At 47.2% G+C, this 13,049-nt stretch overlaps 1 protein-coding gene across 1 annotated transcript in view; it reads right to left on the bottom strand.

Moving 5' to 3' along the window:
- The window catches only part of CEP128 (centrosomal protein 128), a 722,948-nt gene extending 717,261 nt beyond the window's left edge, over nt 1–5,687 (bottom strand). Inside the window, exon 1 of the mRNA XM_069208366.1 lies at nt 5,570–5,687. The gene's annotated coding sequence lies outside the window, so the exon portion shown is untranslated. The remainder of the gene's footprint in view (nt 1–5,569) is intronic.
- Nucleotides 5,688–13,049: the final 7,362 nt, after the last annotated feature.

Below are 13,049 nucleotides of genomic sequence, written 5' to 3'. Positions count from 1 at the left end.
GGTGAGACCAGGGCTGAGGTGTGTAGCGGGGCGGTGCAACATCTCCAGGTCATGGTGCAAGCAGCAGCATCATCGTTGCTGAAGCGTTGTCGTCGGTAGGCCCAAGGCGGCAGTGGGGCACGAGTTGGGCTCCATGCAGCACCCACAGGTCGCGGTGCAGACAGGGGCAACGGTTGACAACACTGGAGTTGATGGCGCTGGCATTGGTGGACCGGGGCTGCCGTGCAGGACAGTGCTTAGTGTACCTCACAATTGGTGTCCTCAAGCCACGGTGCTGGCAGCGCCGTTGGTGTAAGTGAGGAGCGGTGCAGTCGAGGATGATAAGGCTGCGGTCTGAGCAAGGCAATACGGAGTACAGGCCCACAGGTCACAGTGCAAGCAGCGGCTCGGTGAGGGTGTCAGGTGTCGCCAGTGAGCCCAGGGTTGCAGTGCAACGTGGAGCACAGCTCTATGTGGCGTTGTCAGGTCAAAGTGCAGTCAGCAGCTTCATTGACAGTGTTGCAGTGGTTTTTCTTCTGTTGCAGCACAAAACACAGTTCCCAGTGCTGTAGGCAGGTAAAGCTGAAGTCTTTGATATCCCTGAGACTTCCAACAGGAGGCAAGCACTACTCCAAGCCCTTGGAGAAACTTCACAAGCAGGATACACTCCTGAGGAATGCTGGGAGCTTTATTCTGAATATTTTCCTCTTCCCAGGGCCCAGATGCTCTCTTGTGTTACCTCTTTGAATGCCTACACTGTTTTGAATGTTCTGTATAGTGATGATGCCTATGTGTATTCTCTTGCACTGTTGAATGATAAAGAAATGGCCCTCCCCACCCCCCAAAAAAAAAAGAAAAGCATACTCTCACACCTGCTGCAATGAATCTCACTTGTCCTATTATCTATGGCAAGAGAATCCCTGTGGGACTCCAATCCAGGATTATGAACAAGCTTCAAAATGTACAACTTCATGTAGTCCACTACATGATCCGCCTAAAATCATGGATCATATCACTCCTGCTTTGAGGACCCAGGACAGAAGATAGGATAAAAGACACTTCTGCACATGCTACTGTACAACCGGGCACAAAAAAAGGCATCAAACTCATATGTCAATGCAGCCAATCAGCCATCGGCTACTGAAAAATGACTGCTTCCCCTCAGATATTTGACCAGTTTGGGGAAGGCACGACTCAAGATCAATGCCACTTCCTACCTAAATCTTTCCCTCTATGCAGTGGCTTAAAGAAGACCCAATAAAATACACCTTGTATAGTAGCACTGAATTTGTAAATAAATAAATGCCAGGGCCCAAAGTAGTGTTCAGGAGGCCACTGCAGGTTGCACTACCGACTGGAACTGGCATTACTGCCACACACCAGTATAAACATTCCCTGCTAAACATCACACGCCAGGAAATGTGACAATTTGGATAACTCCAGAACACTCAAAGCTGTAAGACTGGCCTGGTCGCTCTAGAATTCTTTTTTAAATGCATCTTTCATTGGTAAACGATTGTGCTTTACACAAAATCGACAGACAGCGCCACCTTGTAGTGGACTGTATACGTGCTAGTGCTGAGCACTGCAAAAAGCCAGCACAAGTTAGGAACTGTTTTACAGAGGCTTTTTAGACACTGTTGTGGCAGGTGGTTTCAGCAGACGGTTTGCCCACTGCCTTCAGACATCCTTTCTTGTGCTTCATCACACTGTCCCACTCCATGTTACCATCCCAAACCAGAAGACTCATGAAGCACCCATAGGCACTGTTGACACTATATAAAAAAAATTACAAAATATTATTTAGAAAAAATTCAGAAGGTGCAGAATAAGACTTTGACCCTCTGCTAGTTATTCTTAGGTGAAAACAACAACAACAAAATTACAATTTTATATTTTTGCATCTTGCGAGTGCACAACTGATAATCGGTAGTAGCTGAAAATGCAACAGTTCTCCCTTCATCATGGTTTGGCTGCAAGAAATGTTTTGACCTACTTTATTTTGAGAAGACCATGCTACAATTCAATAGATTGCAATATTTGGTACAGGTGCGGCTCACTGCAGTGAGATTCATAAACTCCCTGAGAGCTCCGTAGACCAGAGGTTTGCATTAAAGAGTAATATGGGGCAGTGGTTCTTAACCTGTGATCCCGGACCTCTCTGGGTCCACAAATCCTACACAGGAAGGAGGTTCATGACTGCTTAAAACACTTAATAAAATTAACAGATTAATTGGAGGCTAAATATTAAGTTTGTATCCTAAGACTGATTTGTGGGAGCAGTACGAGATTTAGTACAGATGAGATGTATCAATTGAATTTAGAAAAGCTCCAACTGTCCCATTTAAATTTAAATTCTGTTTTTTTATACTTGTTTGTGAATTAAATAAATTATTTCATCATTTGTGTATTTGATTCATTCTGGTTTATACTTTTTTGTGTATTGTTTTGTGGTTCAAATGATGGAAAATGCTTATGTGGGTCCCCGGATTCCAATAATGATTCAGTGGGTGTCCCTGGGTTCCAGTAGGGATTAATTGTGCGACAGAGTCCACAGAAGACAAAAGGTTAAGAATCACTGTTAATGGCCATACGGCAATGCATTGCATTGTTTACTTGTCCATGGTTAAGTTACCATTTTAAGTGAAATTTGTTTACATAGATTTAACCCTTGGTGGTGCAATGTTCCTTTACCTTATGTAATGCTGCAGTAAAAATAAATCACTTCAGTCCAACGGAAAGTATCCCCAGATGGGTCCTCAGATCTCCACAAACTGACCCCTTGAAAACACATGAAGAGTTGGCTCAGCAAATAGTTCATAGGAAGGCACACTGTGCCTCCTGCGACCCTCTTGCAGTTTCCCTCCAATAATGCTCCACACATCACTCTAATTAGGAGTTTCTTAAGTACCCACAAAGATATGAGTTGTATATGCTGCCAAGAAGTATTTCTGTGTCAAATTTGTCCCACAAGACATGCCTCTACTACAGTGTACCCACGTCCTGCAATAAGAAGTTGTACTTAAACCCAGATTTCACATTTACCTTCATGTTAAATAAACATTGTGGCCTGCCCCTGTGCTGCCCCATAAAGCCCTCATTACACCTCCCCAACCCACGTGGTGCCCTTCACCTCTTTCTAGAGGTGGGCGAGCGAGTGAAACCTCAAGCTAGGCTCAAGACTGAAGCCTTGTTCTGGGACAGCTCTAGGTATGTTGGAACCTTGAGCCCATAACTAACCAATCTTTCATGTTGCCTCTGCCTACCTCCCTCTTCCCAGGATGTGGTGTTATGGGCAGATCTGTTGGCTGTGGAACTGGGGACAGGTTTGAGTCTCGGCGTCAGCTCAGCATCCTGCAAATTCTGGGCAAATCACTTAATCTTCCCATGCCTGTATAGAATGTATGATACCTTGTGTAATGTAACAGATGCTCATGTAAAGAGCTCCAATAACCTTCAAGTCGAGTTTGTGCTATATTTTAAAACATGCACTGAGCTGTAAAAACAAAGCTCTAACATAAAGAAAGGAAAATAGATACTCGTTTGTTGGCTGATTTGTACAAAGCAAAACCAGACCCCAAGAAAAACTGCAGCTTACCACCTTAAACTGTTAATTTTAGCAAATGTTTTAGTTCGCCAAAACACTTTTTTCCTTCATTATCGCATATGAAAGCATTTTTCAATATGTGAGTTCAGACTTCCAATTGTATAAGTACTTCGCAGTGCAGTGTTTTCATGTGCCCAAATAGTATCAAAGCTTCCACACGGTAAAGAAATACACTTTTCTGAATTTTCAAGAGACTTCATCATATTTTACATGATGTATGTTGTATGATTTACATAGCAAATATTTTCAGAGCTCGGCTTGTGCGCGGGCTCTAATATCCGAGCCAGACCCTTGGCTCGGCTCTCCCTGTTAATTTGTTGACTCGTCCACCTCTAACTCCTCCAGGAAGTAATCTGACGTGCTCTAATGCTAGGCAACAATACCTAATATCCCATGAATTTGTATCCACAATGTTGCGCAATTTCTTCTGCTAAAATGTTTTCTTTTACCCCTGCACATTAAATCCACATAAGCATCCCTGAAATAGTACCCTATTTCTCACACTATGCAGTATCATGTGTTTTCATATGATCACACACACACCTGCATCAACTATGCAGAACCAGCCTGTTACATGTTACTGCAAGCAATGTTCATGAAACAGTGTCAACACAAAAGGATGATGGACGGAGTGCTGAACAATGTAAACACTCACCCCCAGTCACAGATCTGGGTTTAATCCATCGTTCTTTTGCTCACCATGCCACCCCAGGTTGGACCCAGTCATATGCAAATCATTCTTGACCCTGTTCCTCATGGGAACAGTCCAGCCCGAACTGCCAAGCCAGGCCCTCCCCGGACCGCAAACAAGCATACTGGAACCGGTTTCAGGGTATCACCCTTCATCAGTCAGGCTAGCTTGAATCTAATGGCAGAGTGAGCAAGGGACACTCATCTGGGCATACCCTTCCCACTTAGGGCAACTTCCTGTCCAGGGAGGACCTGGCTTAGCAGTTCGGGCTGGACTACTGTGGGGAACAGGGTCAAGACTGATTTGCATATGGCTGGGTCCAAACTGGGGTGACGTGGCAAACAAAATAACAATGGATTAAACCCAGATCTGTGACTGGGGGTGAGTATTTGAAAAGTTTCAACACTCCGTCCATCATTTTATATTGTTTTGTGCTGTTACATAAAGCAGTGTCACCTGTGACAATAAAACAGTTTCAACATTTCAGTGTCACCATATTCAGGGCAACACTTAGTACATGCATGGCCAATATAATGTACCCAACATACCATACAATATATTGTAGGCAGTAAACATAACTTTGGTATTAAACGTTGCGCCTATACAATGAAATGTGCTGAAGAATCATTTCAACCTTTTGAACCATATGCCAGCTCGTTCTCATGCCATACTTAACCCGGCAACGTACTTCCTCACTCCATGCAGTATATGTTCACTACCGTGTATCATTGTATTAGGTTGTGCAGAGCCCTGTCTCACTCTACGCAGTGTGCCTATGCAAAGCAGTCTCGCTTCAGCTCTGCAGTGTGCATTAACTCTGGGCAGTTTGTTTGCCTGTGTTGTGGGAAGTACCTTACCAGGCTGTCCCCCGAGTTAGAGAAGATCCACCACCCTTGTGAAACCCCTTACGTCCGTTCCTTGTGCCACTGTATCGCTTCACGAAATGGCCCTATACGTGTAGTTTATGAAAATTCCAGCACTCGCAGTCCATACCCAGTGTCAGTCCCAGAAAAAGAAGTGAATCAGTAATAATGAGTATGTAGCACTTTTTCCCACTCCGTGCATTCTATTATCTCTCCACAACCATCGATACATGGTGTACATGTCTGAATGTGGTGCACCACACTGAGTCTAAAACATGTCCCCCTCTAGTAGTAATCTACCACAGTGTTATTAATGTAGTTCTGCGATGAGCCTACCTGCAATGGCCTACATGGAATCCCCCATGTACACACTCATGCAATGCACCCATTCTGAGCCCACCTCCCTCCCAGTCACCCGGCTGCACTCACCTGTCCCACTCAGATCCCCGCTGCCATTCCTTCTGAAACTGACCCCAGACCCCGCTGTACACACAGCCACTACCGCCGCTATGGCAACTTGAACCTGCCGCCCTGCAGAAAAAGACAGCGCGCCATAGACAGCGAGGGCGGACAACGGCCAACGATGGGGGCGTGCTAACAGGGCGGCCATGTCATACCGAATCTGCGACAACACGGGTGAATCGAATCTCACCATTTTCTAGATAACTTTATAGAATACACAGTAAAATATAGGCATTTCTTTTAAATGAAGACGATGTAAAATGTATAACTTTATCAAACTAAAAAATGACAAAATTCATGTTTAATTAACGAGTTTAAATTCCCTTAAATATTTTGGAGACGTACATTTTGCTGTTGACCATTTGGGAGAACACTTATTAGCTTTTAATAGTGTCTGAGGGAAAGATTAGGATTTACACATCACAAGATGGCCGCGTAACGGACTAAAATACAAGGGCCGCTCCCTTCCCAGCGTCGGTTCATCTCCATGTAAACTAGCGTCCCCAGCGACAGCCTCTAACCCCACCACCCCCACCCCTTTAATATCCCCAAAGGTCGGTTGATGTAATCTCCGCGATGTATTCCTGGAGTTGGTAGTCTTCTACACGCTCTCTTACAGATGAAAATAAGAACAATGCTGACTACGAATCCCAAAGGACTGTATTATACAGTCAGCATTTAAAGATTGAGTGGATTGTGTCGCAGTAGTAAGGAAATGCCGGCGGTGTCAAAAGTGAGATTTAGTTAAAACGCTCTGTATGTAGGAGTGCTGCGTAAACCGAGAGGTAGTTTCTAATTAAAACTCTTTTACACCCATGCTAACGGGTGGGAGTGACAGGCGGAGCTGAATAGAAAAAAATAATGAAATATAAGAACAGTAGCAGTGTGTTGAGTAAGTACAGCGATAATGTTAACACAATAAGAGGCGAGAGAGGTATTTACTCTTCAACCATCCTCCCAAGATACAAATATACAATACACCTAAAGGTTGAACAGGCACAGGTTCAAAGTGGCTACCCTCTAAAGAGTACCTTCCAGTGGGATAACATTTCATTACTCACTAGCATGCTTTATCATAGGGCTGCTACTACACACCCTGTGTCATCATCATCGGGGCGGAGCAAAAGATAATTTTCCTATTTTTCACGTTAATTATTAGGGATCCAATGGTTTTGAGTACAATTAAAACTACCTTATGAATATACCCTATTAGTTCTAATTCATTTATCGTGGGTTCCTCAGATAGAATTAAAAAAGAATGTGGATGGTCTCAAGGTATTGTCACCCTACCATCGCCCCAAAAGATATTATTGGGGGTGATTCTGACCGCGGCGGACGGCGGTCGCCGCCCGCCAAGCGGTTCCCGCCGAAAGACCGCTCCGCGGTCAAAAGACCGCAGCGGTCATTCTGGCTTTCCCACTGGGCTGGCGGGCGACTGCCGAAAGTCCGCCCGCCAGCCCAGCGGGAAACACCCTTCCCACGAGGAAGCCGGCTCAGAATGGAGCCGGCGGAGTGGGAAGGTGCGACGGGTGCAGTTGCACCCGTCACGAATTTCAGTGTCTGCAAAGCAGACACTGAAATTCTTTGTGGGGCCCTCTTACGGGGGCCCCTGCAGTGCCCATGCCATTGGCATGGGCACTGCAGGGGCCCCACGACACCCCATACCGCCATCCTGTTCCTGGCGGGTGAACCGCCAGGAACAGGATGGCGGTATGGGCTGTCAGAATCCCCATGGCGGCGCAGCTTGGGCAGCGGAAAGTCGGCGGTACACCGCCGGCTTTCCGCTTCTGCCCGCGGCTGTACCGCCGCGGTCAGAATGCCCGGCGGAGCACCGCCAGCCTGTTGGCGGTGCTACCGCCAACCTCCGCCATGGCGGTAATTACCGCCGGGGTCAGAATGACCCCCATTGTCTACATGTTTCGGCCAGCCATCTTTTGCCACTAAGGGGCGATGGCCTTCTTCAGGACAATGAGATCCCTGTCTTTTGTCACTGTCACTGTCAATCAGTCTGATTAGTAAACAAGAAGAGGTTACAAATGATACCATGCATAAGGTAATACATAGAAAAATGATCCTTTGCTACCCCCTGATGATGATGATGGGACAGGGTGTATAATAACAGCCGTATGATGAAGCATGCCACTAATAGTGGGTGAGGGCAATTTTATCCCGCAGGAAGCTACTCCATAGAATGTAGCCTCTTTGAAGCTAAGTATAACAATATACACATTCACTAAAAGTATAGATGACACTGATTGGTTTCTGAAATGGAGTCAGCTCTTCATCCAGCAACAGTTAAAAGCGAAGCATCTCTGCTGTTAAGCTGATGCCAGCAAAATAGCAGATATTATGCACCAGGACTGTGATTCTCAAACGTTTTAGAACCACAGCCCTTTTTTTAGAATGAATATCAATAATCTCAAGTGATGCCTCATTTGATTCCCAGATTTGTCTCTCTAACCAGGAGTACCACACATTAAACAGCAAAAGATCAGTGCACTGATTTATTCCTATTTACCACCTGCTTCGCCGTTGTCAGAGAAAGCCTGCGGGGCAGCCAAGGGAGAAGGCCTGTTTGCTTTTGCTTCTGAAGCCTTAAACAATTTTAAAATCTGTTTTCCCAGGTATCCTCAGCTCACCGTCACCCTAGGCAACTCCGCCCACACCATCGCACACAATTACGACCCGAACACCGCAGCATGCACCCTTCACAAATGGATCACCAACTGCGCCAACACCATAGCCCCCCTCAAAAAGAACAACAGTACCCACGCCAAGAAAGCCGGCTGGTTCACCCCAGAACTCCGAGAATCCAGACACACTTGTCATCGCCTCGAGAAAATCTGGAGAAACACCAAATCCACAGAAGCACAAAGCAACTTCAGAGCTGCCACTACCGCACACCACCAACTCATCAGGAGCACCAGGAAGAAAGCTATACAAGAGAGAATCTCCTCACACTCACAACAGCAGGGAACTCTTCAGCATCATCAAGGAGTTCGCCCAACCCAACAGCAAAAAAACGGACATCCCACCCTCACAAGACCTCTGGGACTGACTCAACACCTACTTCCACCACAAAATCAAGTCCATCTTTGACAGCTTCAGCGAGGACAACCTACGCGCAGAACCCCCTCCACCAAAACCCAACACCAGCAAACCAACAATCACCAACTGGACCCCCCCCCTCACCACCGAAGACACACTGAAACCAATAAAGTCCGTACACTCCGGGGCCCCCATGGACACATGCCCCCACCACATCTTCAACAGAGCCGCAGACACCATCACCCCCAAGCTCTGCCTCACCATCAACCACTCCCTAGCTGCCGCCTCCTTCCCCGACTGGAAACACGCTGAGATCAACCCCCTCCTTAAGAAACCCTCGGCAGACCCCACCGACCTCAAAAACGTCTGGCCCATCTCCCTACTCTCTTTTCCTGTGAAAGTCATTGAAAAAGCCGTCAACAGCCAACTAGCCACTTTTATCGAAGAACACCATATTCTCAACATCTCCCAATCCGGATTCAGGAAAAACCATAGCACCGAAACGGCCCTCTTCGCCGCAACAGACGACATCCGCTCCCTGCTGGACAAGGGAGAGACGACGGCACTCATCCTGCTAGACATCTCGGCTGCTTTCGACACAGTCTCCCACCCCAGCCAGATACGCAGACTTTACTAAGCCAGCATCAGAAACTGGATCCAATCCTTCCTCTCTGGCAGAACTCAACGGGTGAGACTCCCCCCCTTCCTCACAGACCCCACACCTACCACCTGCGGAGTTCCCCGAGGATCCTCCCTCAGTCTTCCACATGACCCTACTGGCCGCCATCGTCAGGAGCTAGGGAATCAACATCGTCTCCTACCCCGACGACATCCAACTCATCATCTCCCTATCCAACGAACCCAATGCAGCCAGACACAACTTCCGCGAAGGAATGGAAGCAGGCGCCAACTGGATGAGAAACAGCACTCTTCAACTTAACGCGAACAAGACAGAAGTACTCATCATGGGCCCTCTACCTGACACATGGAACAACACCTGGTGGCCATCTACCCTCAGAAACCCGCCCACCCCCACAGACCAAGCCCACAACCTCGGAATCATCCTGGACTTCAAAATCAACATGAACCACCAAATCAACCCAGTCACTTCCACCTGCTTCTGCACCCTACACCTCCTACGCAAGATTTTCAAATGGATCCCAGAACACAGAAAGACCGTCACACACACTCTCATCACCAGCAGACTGGACTATGGAAATGCACTCTACGCCGGAATCAACAAAAAACTCACCCGCAAAGAACAGAACATCCAGAATGGCGCCACCAGGCTGGTCCTCGAACTGCCTCAACACTGCCACATCTTGCAATACCTGCGTACACTACACTGGCTTCCCATAGAGAAAAGAATCACCTTCAAGATCCTCACCCACGCACACAAAGCCCTCCACAGCACCGGACCAGCCTACCTGAACCAGCGACTCAACTTCCACGCACCCCACAGGGCCCAACGCTCAGCCCAACTCTCTCTTGCCGAAGTACCCTGCATCAGGAAAACCAGGGGACGCTCCTTTTCCTACTTCGCAGCCACCGCCTGGAATGCCCTTCCACTCCACATCAGACAAACCACCCCCTCCTCAACTTCACGAAGGAGCCGAAGACATGGCTTTTTTTTTCTAAGAAACACCTCACCAGTTGACGCTACACATACCCCCCCAGCACCTTGAGACCCTTGCGGGTGAGTAGCTGCGCTTTATAAACACTGATTGATTCATTCATTATTTTTTTCCCACCCACACCAGCATGCATCAAGGGGCAATGTGTCAGCCCACTTCAGTCTTTGGCTGACTTCACTATGAGTATAGCTTCCTGCCCTTTCATAAGGAGCAGATCAATACACAAAGTAGTTCCCCTCAGTGCCAGGGAGTACTGTTTAAAGACCAAAATACCATGTTTGCCTTTAGACAATCTTTTTGTTCAGATTGATGAGAGCCAGCAGCTTCCTGAACAACAAAGTTGTGCAAAAAACATGTCAAATCAAAACTAGAATTGCCAGAAGGTCGACAGACACACCTATTTGCTTTGCCAATGCTTGATTTTCATGTAAAGCTTTAATATTGTGTTGGAATATGGCTGTGCTATTAAAAAATCTACATAAATAAAACAAAAACGATTCAAAATGTCCATAATAAACATCACGGCATTATCTGATGTCTGGTGTCCGACCTAGTTTTTAAAAAAAGGTAAAAAAGGAGGAGGCCAGCACCGACCAGCAGAGAGAGAGGCTATAGAGACCAAGGCCCTCATTCTGACCCTGGCGGTCTTTGACCGCCAGGGCGGAGGACCGCGGGAGCACCGCCGACAGGCCGGCGGTGCTCCAATGGGGATTCCGACTGCGGCGGTAAAGCCGCGGTCGGACCGGCACCACTGGCGGGGTCCCGCCAGTGTACCGCGGCCCCATTGAATCCTCCGCGGCGGCGCAGCTTGCTGCACCGCCGCGGGGATTCCGACCCCCCCTACCGCCATCCAGATCCCGGCGGTCGGACCGCCGAGATCCGGATGGCGGTAGGGGGGGTCGCGGGGCCCCTGGGGGCCCCTGCAGTGCCCATGCCACTGGCATGGGCATTGCAGGGGCCCCCGTAAGAGGGCCCCTACATGTATTTCACTGTCTGCTGTGCAGACAGTGAAATACGCGACGGGTGCAACTGCACCCGTCGCACAGCTTCCACTCCGCCGGCTCGATTCCGAGCCGGCTTCATCGTGGAAGCCTCTTTCCCGCTGGGCTGGCTGGCGGTCTGAAGGCGACCGCCCGCCAGCCCAGCGGGAAAGTCAGAATTACCGCCGCGGTCTTTCGACCGCGGAACGGTAACTTGACGGCGGGACTTTGGCGGGCGGCCTCCGCCGCCCGCCAAGGTCAGAATGAGGGCCCAAGTCTTGACACTATATTGTGATGCTCCACTACAGCTGTTCATGTGAAATCCTTGTGTGCCGTCTCCTAGCTTGCAATGCGGTCTCACTGTGCTCTCTAACGCCCCTGGCAGCATCATCCTTGTCTCTGAAAATGGACAAGAAGGGTCTTGTCCTTAGAACTCTTAACTGAGTGGGGAACTGTGCTTAATTTACATTTTCAAAGTTGAATGTAGTGGGCATACATGGTAATTTATAAGTACATCTGCTAATTTAAATGACCTTGAGATATTTCTAAGTTGTTACCCGGTCTTAAGTAGAAAATGTCTGTGATTTCCCAAAAGAAAACATTCATTCTATGTTTTTCATTTAATTATTTAATTGTGTTTGTTGCTTTCTTATTGCACTAATAAAGTTAGTAAGACACACCAGAGCATTAATAGAGATTTGTATTTATGCAGTTCTTTGTACTAACTCACTAGCGCAAAAAATATAACATGATCACAAACCCCATGCACCACATCACCCTTTTTAGGTCTGGATTGTCAGGCCAGCTTTCTATTGGAGGTTTCGTCTCTAGTCAGATGATGAGCTCAGGCGACTATACATCTCTTACCACATGCCATGGGGTGTGTTGTATAATTCCTCCTTGCAAGGAGTGTTTCCATTACAATGCACCACAGACGAATTTGCATTTGAAATATGGATGTAAATACCACATTTTTGTGGCACTCACGCTTTCATTCCCTACATGCATTGTAAACAGAAACCAATCTTTTCTTTCACTGCATTAGCTATTTGTTAAAGCACCTGTAAGGATAAGGATGCGAGGCTGACCTAAAATGTCTACTGTATTGTGCTTCATTTCCTTAGCGCTGGGACTACCTGGGCTAAGATATACTTCCTAAGTCCCACAAGATGAGCAACAAATGGTGTGATCTTGTGACTCTTCAGTGCAGCCATATTGTGGACAGGCTGTCTCGTTGGCAAAGAGAAAGCCGGCCCACAACCACGCATTGTTGCATTCTGTACAGCACAGTTGAACTCAAAGAGATGCATTTAACAACAATACTGTAGCTCCCAACCCCATAATATGACACTTTCCTACCCTTAACACCCTCTCCTGTCTCTTCCACTTTCTGGTCTGCTTTTTTTCTCTCATCTGTTCTTGCCCCCTCCTCTGTTTGCTTCCTTTGGTCTTCCTCTACATGTCTCCCACCTCCCACTCCTTCATGGTGTAATTATACACAACAGTCCAGTAAAATGTAAAAGTCCATTTATTGGGACAGGATTTCAATTACCATTTTAAAATTTCAACATTATAAATTAACTTGCAAAATATCTTAAACACAATCCCCTTGCACCTCCCACATTAATTTCCCACAAACTCTCTCCCCATTCCTACTTGTTTCATACTCCATTTCACCTTTCCCTCCATGAGCTCCTTCCATACCCAATACCATTCCTACTTCTTTCACCTAGGCACCCTTCAATGAGTACTCCTCACCCTGTCACAGGCGTCCCACCACTGTCA

Source organism: Pleurodeles waltl, chromosome 9, assembly GCF_031143425.1.
Source record: "Pleurodeles waltl isolate 20211129_DDA chromosome 9, aPleWal1.hap1.20221129, whole genome shotgun sequence".
Lineage (NCBI taxonomy): Eukaryota > Metazoa > Chordata > Amphibia > Caudata > Salamandridae > Pleurodeles > Pleurodeles waltl.
Note: the sequence above shows the minus strand (reverse complement) of the source record. Positions and strands in the feature narration are given on the sequence as shown.